Source organism: Tenrec ecaudatus, chromosome 8, assembly GCF_050624435.1.
Source record: "Tenrec ecaudatus isolate mTenEca1 chromosome 8, mTenEca1.hap1, whole genome shotgun sequence".
Lineage (NCBI taxonomy): Eukaryota > Metazoa > Chordata > Mammalia > Afrosoricida > Tenrecidae > Tenrec > Tenrec ecaudatus.
In genome coordinates this window covers 9,160,375-9,176,079 of record NC_134537.1, presented here as the reverse complement: position 1 = coordinate 9,176,079, position 15,705 = coordinate 9,160,375, and the positions used below count along the sequence as shown (strand labels likewise).

General features: G+C 47.2%; 1 protein-coding gene across 5 annotated transcripts in view; it reads right to left on the bottom strand.

Moving 5' to 3' along the window:
* The window catches only part of ULK4 (unc-51 like kinase 4), a 600,065-nt gene that overhangs the window by 525,297 nt on the left and 59,063 nt on the right, over positions 1-15,705 (bottom strand). The window lies entirely within an intron of this gene.

The following is a 15,705-nucleotide window of genomic DNA, read 5'->3' as shown; positions in this document are numbered from 1 at the left end:
GCAGGTATCAGAATCGGTAAAAAGGTAGAAGGGTGGAGATGTGTCTGACCTCCACCTTCTAGGGCCTGGTTGTGGACTGAGGCAGATGGTGACCGGAAACTCTCCCCTTTGCTGAAGCTGGACAAGAAGGTCTGCTACCCCACTGCATACAGAATGGCTTATTTCTGTCTGCTTTCCTTCCAATAAAATGACGCCCCTGTGGTTGGCTGCTGCACAGCCAGTTCCAACTCCCAGCCACCCTGTTCCGAATCCCAGCCACCCTGTGCCCAACAGACAGAAACCCTGCTGGTTAAGATATGCTGTGTGTGAAAGAAAGTAGACTGAAGGAAAATCAAGCATTCAATGAAACAATTAGTCCAGATGACTGATGAACACACAAACCACAGCATCCGCTGCCCTGAGAGCAGAAGACATAGATGGTGCCCAGCAGCTACTACCAACCACTCTGATGAGGACCACAAAAGGTCCTGGAGAGAACGGGAGAAAAATGTAGGGGGAAAGACCAGACTTACTGATCTGATAAAGATTAGAAGAACCCCTGAAACTATGATCCTTACCCACCCCTGAAACCTGGAACTGAACCAGACCGCAGGGATCGCCTGGAAGTCAACTAACAGACGGGCCTCTAAAAGTGAACTGTAACCCTGGGGAGACAAGTACTCCCCAGAATAATCAATCCTCAGAGAGCAAAAGGGCGGCACTTTCCCACAAGTGAACCTCAGAAGGAACAATGAACAGAAACCCTGGAAGGAAGCTAGAAGAGTGTTATTACACTCAAGGAATTGCAACTGTTAGGAAACAAAGCATGAGTCAACTGTTGAAGGAAAAACTAATTTGTCCTAACCACTTTCCTCCAAACCACAAGAAAAACAAGTCAATGAAAAAATAAAAGTCAGACTCAAGAGTCGATTCAAACTCAGACCTGGCTTTCTGCCTCACTAAGTTACCATTAAGGATCCATTTTCCCCGTTTTATAATCCACTGGCATTCGGTGTCAGTCGGCAGCATGGAAAATTCAGAACATTTGAATGCTGTAGACCCTTAAAGAGAGAAGACTGTCCGGACTGCCCTGAGCACACAGCGATTGCTTTGGTGCTCAGTGCCTTGTAAACACACCGACACCAGAGAATCGATTGCGGTGCTGCCAGGGCAGGCTCACAGCCCTCGCATGCAAAAGCCAACTCTGGATAGCATTCAACCGCACTCAACAGATATCTCATCCTCTGCGATGGTATCTCTGTTTTCATAAAAATTACATGAATGAAATATTAACATTGGAAAGAGAGGCTCTGAGCATACCGAACAAGCACAGCACATAAATGACAAAGACCAAGGAGGGTGGAGAGGTGGGCACACAGGTGCGATGGCATCTGAAAATGCCAACTGGACATTTCATGAGGAATAAGAAATCCCCTTCCGATTCAGAGATCCGTTTACTATGTGGAGGTGGGCTTCCTGCGAGGTTTCCCAGTGTTTCTGTGTTGCTTCCAGCCCACAGGGGCCCTGCATCCAGCAGAAGGAAACCCTGCCTGGCCCTGCGCCACCCTCGTCACCCCGGCCATGTGGGAGCCCATTGCTGGGGCCCTGGGGTGTTGAGCCGTCTCACGGAGAAGCCTCCATGTTTCACTGCCCCTCTGCTTTATCAACCAGGAAGTCCTGCTCCAGAACTGGCCTGTGTTTGTCCGGTTGGACTAGAGAAACAAATGCATGGACACTTGTATGAGTATAAGAGAGAGCTTTATACACAAGAGCAATTAACTATTGGGAAAACATCCCAGCCCGGTTCAGATCAAGTCCCTAAGTCCGATATTAGCCCATATGTCTGATACTGGGCTATAAGTTCCTCTTCAGACTCATGCAACACATGCAATGATGCCAAATGCAGGAAGTTCATGGGCCAGGGGATGGGAAGACTTGTGGATCCAGTGGCAGTAGAAGCATCTCAGCATTGGCGTGGGTCTCCACATGGCTCCTCCATCAGGCTCATCGTCAGTAATGTCTCGCAGGGAGTAATTGTGTCCTGCCTCCAGCGAGCTAATTATCTCCTTCATGCTTCCAAATGAGGTCATCAAGCTGTGACCTGATTGACAGGCTAAACTCCACCCCCTCACTCATAAGTCTCAAATTGACACCAGATGATGTAATTACCACATGGCTCCACTGGAGAACATGTCCAAAATAGCTATGATAGTCAGTCTCATCATCATATCTAGCTATCCTTCTTCCAGGACGGATTGGTTCATGTTTCTGGCCACCCATGGATATTCGGTATTCTCCATCAACACCACTTCTTCTTCACTCTCCCTTATTCACTGCCCAGACCCCGCATGCACACAAGGTCACTAAATGTGCCAAGTCAAGTCTTCGTTCGGTTAGGTGCACCTTAGCCCTCTGACTGACATCTCCGCCTTCTAACACTTTAAAGAGGTCTCAGGGGGCAGATGTGTCTAACACAGCACGGGGTTTGATTTCTGGATTGCACTTCCCAGGGAAGGGAGGGTGGGCTCAAGCTTAATGAAATCCTCCGTATTTCCTGCGTTTTCATGACGCTCTTCATGGGTCCGGCTGTGAGGATTTTTGTTCTTTGTTGAGGGATGATTCATACGAAAAGCTGAAGTCATATTCTGGCTCACATCATCCAGCTTTTCAGATTCTTTGTGCAGCATGCAGATTGACGAGGGTGGTGGAGAGGCACAACACTGACACGCGCATTTCCTGATTGTAACCCGCAGAGTGCGTGTGCCCTGGTTCTGCTGCAACACCTGCTTCTTTGGTTGCGTTCAGTGGGGCATGAGCTCATGAGCGAGCTCTGGAAATCCCAGTCTCCCCGTGTGATCTGTGAACACAGCACCACACCAACTGCCTTCATACACTCGAAAAAACACAGGTAAACATCTTCCTAGTGTTCCATACTTTCTGTCAAGATCCTTCTGATAGCAGCCTGTCCACATTCTGTTGGCTCCGCTTTCTTTGGAATGGGCACAGTGGGGTCAAATATGGATATTTTCCAGTTCACTGGTCAGGTCATTAGCGTCCGTGTCTTTCTGGAATAGCCTCCTGGTATCTTTGTGCTTTACCAAGCCTGTATTTTATCTCAGCTGAATACATATGCTGTGTATACTCGAGTATAAGCCGGTTTTCAGCACATTTCTAAAGCAGTTTTTGTGGGAACATCAGGTGCTTCGGTGGATGTCCGGGTCAGCGTATCCTCACGTATATACAGCATACTTACCCTTGCCTCACTGTCAAAACAAGAAGCACCCATTCACAAACGGGACTGTGGCCACAGGCAAAGGTTTAATCCGTAACATACATATTCAGGTAGGTCACTCACTCACTGCCATCAACTCATTTTCAACTCATAGCAACCTAGTGGACAGGGTAGAATTACCCTTGTAGATTTCTGGAGCAGCTGGTGGTCTCGAACTGCCAACCTTGCAGTTAGCAGCCTAGCTGATCGCCAATATGTCACCAGGGCTCCTTCAGGTAATTATCAGATGATAAAAGGTCAAATGTGCCTCAACCCTCGAGTCACTGGATTACAACGCTGCGGTGAATACACATGAGAACTGCTAAGTGTTAATGATAATGGTCGTATAGTTCAATATCAATTTCAGTTGGCATTTGCTATGACGGTCAGGGTTCTATTAGGGCAAGGTGACCGTTTCTTCAGCACTACCCAACTGCTCCAAATAGGAAACAGACCACAGATCCTGTTTGGTACTTCCCCGACACTGAAAACTGAACGCATTCCACAATCTCAAATCAAAAGGGAATTCCTATTGATAACACTTTGCTCAGGCTTCTTCTTCCTTGGGCACCATTTTCAGTGCTCCAAACCTAGTTAGGGAACAATATAAGCCTTGGCTTCCTTTTTTTTGTAAATCCATGGTCTATTTTGTTTGTATTAATTTTATATTCCATTGGACTCCGCATTTCTGACTTGGCCTTGAAAAATGAAATCACAGCAGCAGACTTGAACCCCCTAGTCCTCCTTTTCACGTGCTAATTGAAAGAGAAAGACAAATGAACAAATTCTGGTGTGGGGGAAGGAGAAGGGGTAAAAAGAGGAGCTCAGACCAAGTAGAAAGAAAATGTTTTGAAAGTAATGATGGCAACATATGTACAAATGTGTTTTGTTACCATTGATGCACGGATTGATATAAGAGCTGTAAAAGCCACCCCACCCCACCCACCGAAAGAAATAGAAATTCTGTAATGGAGAGCTGACCGAGCAGGGGTGGGAAGAGGGTGACACCATCTACAAGAGAAGAAAACTCAATGATCAAAAATGATGGCAATGTCAGCTCAAGGTTGTCTTGTAAGAAGGGCTCCTTGGTGGCATCTGGACACAGGGCTTGGGCATTATTTTCTAATGCATTCCAATTGGATTAATTGAAGGGCGGCGAGATAAGTGGCTCGTGAGCCTCGCCTCTCTTGTCTCTCGCTCTTTGATCATCGGACCAGTGTGCGCTGCCTTGCTTGTTCTGTGCCTCAATTTACAGGCTACACCACCTGTGGGATGCCAAGCCTGTGGACTGTGTCGCTGTAAGTTGTGGTCCCTTTAAGACCACATGAATGAAATTTACATATCCGAAGCTGAGGACTGACAGTTGGTGACCTGGCTGACAGTTGGTGACCTGCCTTGGCTGTTGGCTGCCTGTGCTGGGATAGCCTCCCTTGCTTTCTCTATAGAGGACTACCTGGTGGCCCTCAAGACTTGAAGGACTGCCAGTGTCTCACAACTCTCTCACAGAAGTGAGTTGCACTGAGCCAATTGTATTGCTTTATGATTTAACTGTTCATTTTTGAATTATATATCTATCTGTATCTAATTTAACTGTTCATTTCTTGTGCTATATATCTATCTGTATAAATATATATATAATTATTAGCAATCTGGTTTTGTCTCTCTAGAGAACCCTGTCTAACACACATGAACACCCATTTCCAGATTATGTTCTCTAAATACCACCTCCAAGCAAAGGCAGACAAGAGCCACTGCAGAAATGATTCTCGGACTAGAAACAGAAATGCCCAGGACAGGCCTGAGAAGTCCCCTGGTCGCAGCAAGTGAGAGTCCTGTGGGACGATGCCCGGGCTGAGTCGGAAAGAGAGAAGCACAAATCTGAAAGGATTCCCGTGGGCAGAGACCACACAAAGCAAACATCAGAAACAATCATGATTCTGATGCCAAGGGTTTAAGTGGAGAGCAAATGTTTTGAGAATGATGAGGGTAACGAATGTACCAATGTGCTTTACACAATTGATGTGTGTATGGATTGTGATCAGAGTTGTATGAGCCCCTAATAAAATGATTTAAAGAAAACATTCATGACTGCAAAGGACACAAAGACATGAAATACACATATACAAATGAATAAATCCTTAATCCCCACAAAAATCTCATTGGACACCTCTTGAGAGGCAAGACATCAATTTGTGATTCTAAAAATTGGTTTAGGAAGGAAGGAAAATCAAGTAGTTATCTTGCCTTTTCTAAACTATATTCCAGGACACCCAAAGGGCTGATCGGGGAATGTTCTTTGTAAAAAAAAAACTCCAGCCATATATGCAAAAGGAATCATAAAATGAAAAATTCCCATTTTTCAGTGCCCTAAAGGACCAGTGCATGAAGGCAATGATCACACCTGGATCACAGAGATGGCAAGGAGACGGCGAGGGAAACTTCATAGCGGTGAGACAGGCAACACCTGAATCCTGTGATCAGTCTTACCACCACCAAGAGGGGCACCAAACACTGTGTGCCTTTCCCTGTGACACAACAGGAAAGATACAGCTCCTGCCCACCCTCGTGTACACACACACACACACACACACACACACACACACACACACACCTGAATCGACTCAAGGCGCGACACTGACCCAGCAGTGTACAGCAGAGAGATGACAGAAGACCATGACAGGACAGGGTAAATCTGCCCCTGTGAGTTTCCCAGGCTGCAACTCTTCACGAGAGTAGAAAGCCTCGCCTTTCTCCCAAAGAGCGGCTGGTGGGTTTGAACTGCTGGCCTTCTGGTGAGCAGTGTAACCATTCTGCCACCAGGGCTCCTTGTGAACACTTGTTAAGTGGGATAAAGGGTGTTGTGGTTTGTATCCCTACCCACTAGAGATGCATGCTAATGTATTTATGTGTAAAATGGTAAGATAGATGGGATTTTCTTTGAGAACGCCTCAGCAGAGAGAGACCAACAATAAAGATGAGCCAAGTGTAAATGATTGTTGGGCGTGATGATACTTCATTATCTTAGTCTCTCTATTGTTATATGTTTTGAATTTCCCCCAAATTTTTACTTTTATAATTTTTTTCCAAGTAGAAAGAAAATGTTTTGAGAATGATGATGGCAACAAATGTACAAATGTGCTTGACACATTGGATGGATGTATGGATGGATTGTGATAAGAGTTGTACAAGCCCCCAATAAAATAATTTTAAAAAGAAAAAAAGTATTTCCCTGATAAAATGTTCAGTGTCTGCTTTTTCAGAAGTCGCCGGCAAGGTTTCTTGTGAGGCATGGCTCACCCAGTCAACACCACTACCCGTTTCCACCACGTGGGGGCTCCAGTGAGTGCAGACTGCGGGCTATGCATTTTTCTGGCCAGTTGGTGCCTTATTTTCTTTCAACTCAAATGGTGATAGTGGACAACGGAATCACACTGCATTTCACAAAGCAAAAACTGCGAAATGCACGGAAATGACGACACCAATCTTTTGACTAAGCTTCATTCAGAACTTCAATGTGGCTGTGATGTGAGTCTTCCTTCGAAGGAGGACTGCCCCACACCGAGCTGGTGAAGAAAGCAGGTGGTGCCCAGCTACTAGAAGACACAGATCTGGAGTTTTAAAGGCTTGAACTTAAACACGCGTCCATCTATCGGGGAAGCAACAAAGCCCACATGGAAGAGGCACACCAGCGTGTGTGAGCACGAGGTGTCCACGGGATCAGGTATCAGGCATCAGAAGCCCCAAACAATCAACCATTTTGATGCAAAGAAAGGGGTGGGAAAGGAGACCCAAAGCCCAGCTGTAGACAGTTGGACATCCCCTCACAGAGGGGTCACAAGGAAGGGACAAAGCCAGCCAGGGTGCAGTATGGCACTGCTGAAATTCAGAACATTGCTCTAGTTCTTAAATGCTCCCCCTCCCCCACTATCATGACCCCAGTTCTACCTTACAAATCCGGCCAGACCGGCGCATGTACACTGGCACAGAAAAGAGCTCTCTACACACAGAATCCAGGATAGATAAACCCCTTAGGACTAAGGGGAAGGGAGCGGGGAGATGGGAACCGATTGCAATGATCAACATATGACCCCCCACCCCCACCCCTGAAGAGGAAGAACAACAGAAACATGGGTGAAGGGAGACAGCAGGTGGTGAAAGATATGAAAATAATAATAATGTAGAATTTATCAAGGGGTCACGAGGGTGGGAGAGTGCAGGAGACAAAAAACAGGAGCTGATACCAAAGGCTCAAGTAGAAAGAAACTGTTTTGAAAATGAATGGTGGCAACATACGAACAACTAGGCTTGATATAACTGATGTATGGATTATTATAAGACCTGTAAGCGACCCCAATAAAATGATTTATTAGTGCTTCTTAAAAGACTGGCATCTTTGCAGAAGCAAGAGTGGCAGAGCCACAGCTGGGTTGAATGGCCAAAAGCAGTGTTCCTTATACAAACATTAAGTCAGAGAAAAAATTCAACTTGGAAAACTTTGTTTCCAGTGTTTGAGTGACCCCTGGTGGCCAGGTCAACTATCACAGCCACTGCTCACAGCAAAAATTAATATTTAAGTAACTGAGTAATAATAAATGCGGAAACAGTATTAAAAGATGACACAACAAAGGGCAAAAGTTCCACACCATGGTATGCACTGATTATTCCACAGAACTTACTTCACCATGTAGGATGCTCAGTGCAGAGTCAAATAGCTCAACAACACAACTTATTCCTTCATTTTTCCCACATGAGCAGTCGGCACTTCCCCAGATTGTTGCATGTTACATTAAGAAAACACAGGCGCAAGCTAAGAGGAAATGAGAGAGAGAAGAACACACCCTGGCCCACCCGCCCAAGAACGATATTCCTGGTGCAGCCAACGCACAGAGAGGACCACAGGGCCGGACCCACCACAAGACCCGATGTCCCTCACTGACCCACAACGCTATGAGAGACAACACGGGAGGCACAGTGTGGGAACTGTGCCTGATCTGACCACACCACATCCAGGCGAAGCACTAAGTGCGTGCAACAGAGCAGCAAGGAGAGTGAAACAATGAAGTCCCCGGGGAATGCCAAAAATAGACTTGGAAGCCAGGGTGTGGCTCCCATAAGACTGGACCGGAAAACATTCCTAAAGGTCAACAAGCAAACCTTGAACTATTTACAGACTTTTCTTTCTTTTGCCGTTGGTTTTTTGTTGTCGTTTTGTTTTCTTTTGTTGTTTTGTTTTGCTCCATCTTGTTTTTGTGCTTATTATTGTCTCTGCATGTCTATCTAGAAAAGGTAGGTGGAAAAAACAATCCGGAGGAGAAAAATGAGACCAACAGTTCTGGACAGACATGGGGGGCAGGGAAAGGAAGGAGGGTGTCAACAAACCCAGAGTGACAGGAACAACAAGTGATCTAAAATCAATGGTGAGGAGGGCATAGGATGCCTGGTGGGGCTTGATCAAGGGCAACGTAGCTGGGAGGAATTACTGAAACCCAAATGAAGGATGAACATGATAGTGGGAAATAGAGGAAAGAACTAGGAGGCAAAGGACATTCATAGACAAATACAGGCATGTACATATGTAAATGAATTAATATATAACGATAGGGAAATAGCTCTATGTATATATATATTTATAGGTTTAACATTAAGGTAGCAGACAGACATTGGTCCTCTACTCAATTCCTCCCTCCACACAAGAACACTTTGTTCTAATAACCCAGAGTTCCATGATGCTCCCCTTCCCTGACACAACTGCTGAAGACAAAATGGGTGCACAGCAAATGTGGTGAAGAAAGCTGATGGTGCCCGGATATAGCATCTGTGGTCTGAAAGGCTTGAAAATAAACAAGCGGTCATCTAGCTGAGAAGCAACAAAGTGCAGATGGAAGAAGCAGACCAGCCTGGGTGATCATGAGGGATCGATGGGATCGGGTATCAGGCATCAAGGACCCAGAACAAAAAATCATATCAATGATGGGAAGCACAGAGTGGAGACCCAAAGCCCATCTTTACACAACTAGACATCCCCTTACAGAAAGGTCACAGGAAGAGATGAGCTACAACTTTCCTCTAGTTCTTAAATCTTCCTTCCCCCTCCCACTATGATGATCCCAATTCTGCCTTACAAATCTGGCTAGACCACAGCAGATACACAGGTACAGATCAGAGCTCACAACACAGGTGAATCCAGGACAGATAAATCCCTCAGGACCAATAAGGAGAGTAGCAACACCAGGAGGGAAGGGGAAGGTGGAACCGATCATAATGATCAACATATAACCCCCTCCCAAGGAGTCGGACACAGAAAAGTGGGTGAAGGGAGACAGCAGTCAGTGTAAGACGTGAAAAGAAAAAAGGTATAAAAAGATCAAGGGTCCATGAGGGAGGGAGGCGGGAAATGAGCTGATACCAAGGGCTCACGTAGAAAGCAAATGTTTTGAGAATGATGACAGCAACCTATGTACAAATATGCTTGACTCCATGGATGGATGGATGGATGGATGGATGGATGGATGGATGGATGGATGGATGGATGGATGGACTGTGATAAGAGCTGTACGAGCCCCCAGTAAAATGATTTTAAAAAGAGAGAAAACACTGCAGACACTCATGGAGGTAACAGTGTGGGTACAACAGAAACAAGAGCCCGGAAAATCGAGGCAGCACCAGGAGGCACCGTGTTTGCAAAAGGCAGTGACCAGTGGGACGGGAGCAGCACTGTGAGAGGACACGGATTGTGGTCTCTGCAGAGAGGCGCACCAGCCAGCGAATGCAGCCGGAGGAAGCACCAGGGGCAAGTGCCACTCTAGAAGTGCCAAGCCACCCTAGAAATATGTGCGACAGAGAACAACACTAAACCTACAGGTTGGGGACATGGGCCTGCCTGCCACGCCCACCGGTCGTCTTTGATGCTCTAAGTCATGCATGTAGGAAGTCATGCACAGGCACAGTCGTGCTCATTTTTCCAGTCAGACTGGACACACATCCCCGCCAGTGGCTGCTCAGTCCTTTCACCAACACGGTGAAGCTTTGGAGTGAGTGAGTGAGTGAGTGAGTGAGTGAGTGAGTGAGTGAGTGAGTGAGTGAGTGAGTCTTAATTCACTGTGTTTCCTATCAAGTGGTAATTCGGTCTAGATGCTCAAGAGTCGGTGTTGGGGGGAACACTACTTGGCAGATGGTGCTGTGAGCTTCCTCTCACACCACATCAGGAGGCAGGACTCTGGCCATCTCACGAATAGGGTGTTAAGACTGACCATCGGGTTCAGGGCATCTTAAGTCCGATCCAGGCAGTAGAACGTTCACATCCATCACTGCAGGTCTTAACAGCTAATAGGTCCAGTGCCCGAGGTTCCTTAATTCCTTACAGATCATGCTCTTCTCTACTGATCTTGTTTTCCTTCATGAGAAACGTCCCCTCCTCAATTACTGGTTTCTCTGAGAAACCAAACTGCTCGGGAGAGACTGCAGCCCGTGTCAAAGGTGACACTCCTGCACCAAAGTTCATTCGAATCCGCTCTGTATCCCCAAGGCCTGAAGTACCGGAGCCGCTAAGGGGTGATGCTTTTTGTTGCTAATATGCAGAGAACTGACATCGCTGCCGCTTCTCTACGTGCAGTTTAGTGATGCTGAGGGCCTTCTGGGAGTTGGGCGGGCATTCTCCCCCTCCCATTATGGAGCAGGTCGTTCCCCTGGACCATGAACATCAACTCACGGCCCTTGTGAGTTGCTCTTACCGGTTTCATCCCTTATATGTAGTTCTCAAAAGAGCAGTAGTGGTAATATGGGCTAGATTTTGCTTTTACATTCAGGGGAGATTTTAGACTGAGGATTAAAGATTATCTAAGGACAAAAGTGCCCAGGGTTCCCCCGGCCTCCATGGCTTTCAAAAAGAGTCCATGAGATTTTGATCTTCTGGGTCAGTACCCCCTTCGGGTCAGGATTCCTCTAGAGAGTACTGACCTGCCTCCCATCACAGACATTACAGACCTGCCTGTGTTTAAATGTCCTCTTACTCCGGGCAAAAGTGTATGTAGCAAGTCAGGTGCCATGTGGCAATGTCTGAGGAGCCCTGGTGAGTGCTGGGAGGTGCTGGCTGCTGACAACCAGAGTCGGTGGTTCAAACCCAGCAGACACTGAGTGAGAGAGCAAGGAGGCTGGCGGCCCTGTGGACCTGCAGCCTTCAAAACCCGCAATGCGGCTGCGATGAGCTGGAATCAAGTCCGCAGCCTGGGACTTGGGGGGGTGACAATTCCTACACCAATTGTTCAGTGAAGTTGGTTTATTTTTTTCACAGTGTGTTGGCTTTCGCTACTTGTATTCCGGTTGCTCCCCTTTCCAGCCCTCGACTCGCCGTGCACCCTTGGTTTCTCATCGCTACGTCAGCCAGTGCGGACCTTTGGTCTCAGTTGATGTTGTGGAAAGAAGCGCTGGGCTCGTGAACTGAATGCTTCACCGGGTGTGCCCGTCTGCTTCTGCCAGGCCACTCCTCTGCTGCCCCTTCCCTGCTCGTTGGGTGGCGGTGGGTTTCTCCTGGCCTCTCTTCTCCCCCGGCTCTGCCTACTGGGTTTTCGGGATCTGGGTCAGTCCCTTCTGAGGCGCCTTACCCTCTTTTATCCCGGGCTGTCGTCTGCACCCTGCGACAGGGCGTGGGGCCCCAGCGTGGGGCTCTTCGGCACTGAGCTGCTGTCTCCCCTCTTCCAAGAGTGATGAGATGACCAAGTCTCGGAGGGCCTGCTTTCCAGCCTGTCGGGGAAGATTCCTAGAAGTGTTTGATCGCGGGGAGATAGATGCTCAGTTTGTGGACTAGCTGACACACTACTCTCGTCCACGGCTGCGTCATTTTGCATTCCTTACCATCATCAGGCAAAGGCTCCGGTTTCCCCACATTCTCGCCACTTGTTTTGTTTATTTTGGGGGGAGCGTGGAGCAATTGTTTGTGAACCTCAGCTCTTCCAGTGGGAGCAAACTGGACGCCTGTGGGGGGGTTGATCTGCATCTCTGATGGCTACTGACGTGTGAGCATCTTCTGTGCGTTTGGTGGTCACTGCGATCGCCTCTTTGGCGAAGGGCTGTTCAGGACCGTTGCCCGGTTTATGACTGGCTGGCTATCTTTTGTCTCGCCGCGCTGTGGGAGGTCTGGGGTTAGTCGATTCCTTCGCCTGTATGGTTTCCAAAAGGATGACCCCGAGCTGACAGCGTGCCCGTTTCCCATTTCTGGTAGAGTCCTCTGATGAGCCGGCTGTTCGTTTGCATGAGGTCTCGTTGACTCTGGCTTTTGCTGCTTGTGTTTGTATTAGATAATTCACGGGCAAAAGGGGGCGCCAACTGCGCTGCCCTTCTATGTAGACACATAAACCATGACATTCCTGGGAGAAACTAAGTTCTATCAGGAAACTCAAAAGAGGAAGTACACGTGGCGTGTGGTGGCCGCGGGAGGTGGAGGGAGGACTGGTCCTGAGGGACATGGGTGTGTGTGGATGCCGTTGGTGGTGGAACCATCTGGAAAAGGATGTCGCTGATGCTGCACTACACAGAGGATGGTCAAGGGCATGGAGTTACACACGGAGAAGGTGTTCAAGTTGAGAATGTCTCGTTGTGTGTTCTCTTGCCACGATTGAAAAATAACTGCATGAATAACAGTGAGAACAAGGAAGAATAAAATGTTCTAAAACCAATGGTGGTGATGACTGTACAACCCTCCTTGATCTGAGGGAACTACTAAGGGCCAATAGCACTGTTCAAACTTCATTTTATGGGCTGAGCTTTCGCCTTTAGGCTGCTAACCCATTTTGAATGGATTTTTGTCTGTGGTGTGAAGCATGTACCCTGTTCTGTTTTTATGCAGATAGGAATACACTATTCCTAACAGCATTGATTGGCGATACTGGGAGCATAGAGGGAGGGTGGGTTGGAAAGAGGGAACCGATTGCAAGGATCTACATGTGACCTCCTCCCTGGGGGACGGACAACAGAAAAGTGGGTGAAGGGAGACGTCGGACAGGCAAGATATGGCAAAAATAATAATTTATAAATTATCAAGGGTTCATGAGGGAGGGGGGAGTTGGGAGGGAGAGGAAAAAATGAGGACCTGATGCCAGGGGCTGATGCAAGTGGATAGCATCAGAGCCTGATGCAAGTGGAGAGCAAATGTTTTGAGAATGACGAGGGCAATGAATGTACAGATGTGCTTTACACAATTGATGTGTGTATGGATTGTGAGAGGAGTTGTATGACCCCCTAATAAAACGATAAAAAAAAAACTCTTCTTTGCCCCATCAAATAGTCAGCACTGTTGCCAAAAATCAGGTGACCATAGATATGTGGTTTTATTTTCACACTCTCAATTCTAGTCACTGATTTATGTGTCTATTATTATACCAGTACAAAGCTGTTTTGATTACTGTGGCTGTATAATATAAGCTTCACAAAGTTCATAGAACATGGGATTAAAAGATAACGGAGTTACCCATAAATCCTTGAAGTCCCTTGTATGTTTTAACATCAGGAAATAAAAATGCACCTATTTTATTCAACAATGTCTTAACTATTCAGGGCCTCTTGCCATTCCACATAAAGTTAAGGACTAATTTTTCTATTTCTGTGTAGAAAGCTGTTGGGATTTTTATTAGAATTGTGACCATGATCTATAAGATCCCATAATTTACTATAAAGGCTTCTAATCCATTATCACAGAACACTGTTCTATTTATTGAAAGTGTGCTTTAATCTCCTTCAGCAGTGTTTTATACATTTTCATTGTAGAAGTCTCTCAGAAGTTTGAGACCCCGTCATTCTGGCCAGTCGGGTGACTGTCTTGCTACTGCACTGTGGTTTCCTTTGCATTTCTGAGGACCCAGTGCCTCCCACATGTTTCTGGAACTTTCGGTTTCTATTGAACAAGATGACTAAGTAAGTAGAGGGTCCATTTACCTTCATGGGCCAGCTAGCACTGTGCTCTCATAACTCTGGCGGGGGGGGGGGGGGCTGAGGTACCTGGGAGTCCAGGAAGGGAAGCCCATTGCTGTGAGAACCTCCCCGAGCACTCATCACAGCCACAGGGGGACACAGGCATGGGTGCCGATCCAAACGGAGAGCAGCAGAAGGGTGCTGACCTAAGGAAGCCGTAGCCGGATTTTCTCGGGTGCCACAAAGGGCCAGCACAATTAATTGGAAAGGGGCAAAAGGAGGCCAGGAGCTGTGAGGCAGAGCTGCTGGATCAGGCAGATGGGCACACAGTAGAGGAACCACAAGAGCAGCAGGGAAAACAATCCCCAGCCGGGCACCGTGAGGGGCCTGAAGAGGGGCACCCAAGGGGAAAGGCAGCTCATCTCTCCTTCACCAATCACTTAGGTCACTGCCTGCAAACAGCTAATCCCCTATGCACGCATAATAAATTCCAGAGTTCAAGCATCAGAAGTCCGGAATCGGCACTGGGAGGGGGAGGGCGGGGACCCTGAGGACGAGTGCCCTCTAGGGGTCATCAAAAAAGTGCTCCGGCTGCTGCCACCGAGGAAATTCTGACTCAGTGGATACAGGGGGTGGGTGGCAGCCCCAGCCTTTCAGCTAAGCACTGGCTTCAAGAGTAGCCAATCAAAACAATTCTCCCACAAAACCAAGACCATTACATTACCATTTACAAAAGTAACAAAATGGTCCAACTTCAACAACAACAAAGTAAAATGCAAAAATCACAAGAGGAGAATCAGTCAGAAGCCGTGCAGTCCAGACCACACAGTCCAGTGAACAGAAATCATTGACCATGTTCAGAAAGCACCAGGAAACAAGCGGGTGGAAAGCAGGGAAGAAGTAGAGCAGAAGAGACTCAGCCAGGGACTGAGGACCCGGGAGAGTGAGAACTGCTGATACTGAAGAGCAACATCACTGGATTAGAAAAAGCCGGAGAAACACTCATCAAGAGACAGGAGACAGAACATCTGAAACTGAAGACAAAATAGCTGCGCGTATCAAGTCTCATGAGTAAAGAGTAAACACCAGGGGGCATGGGATTCGATGAAGAAATCTAACATTTCAACTACTGAATCCCACAGCCTCCTGCCAACAACTAAGACATAGAAATTACTTAGCAGGAGATAATCAGAAAGAATTGTCCAGATCTGAATACACGGTGCAGGCTAAAATACAAGAAGCTACAGGAACCCCACGTTAACAGAGATACATTATCCTAAGAAAACTCTTGAAAATCACAAGTGACGACTTGTGAGACTTCTGAGAGCAGCAAGAAGAAACAGGATGCTGTCCGTTTCTCCCTTGGTTCACATGGGGTGGGGGCCCATGAGCTCCCAAAGATACCAAGCCCACAGATGCTCAAGTCCCTTCTATTAAATGGTAATGTAGCTGCATGTAACCTACACACATCTTCCCATGTGGCTTAAAAGACCTACTTTACAAATCCGGCTAGACCAGACACGTACACGTGTACAGATAAGAGCTAGAAACAC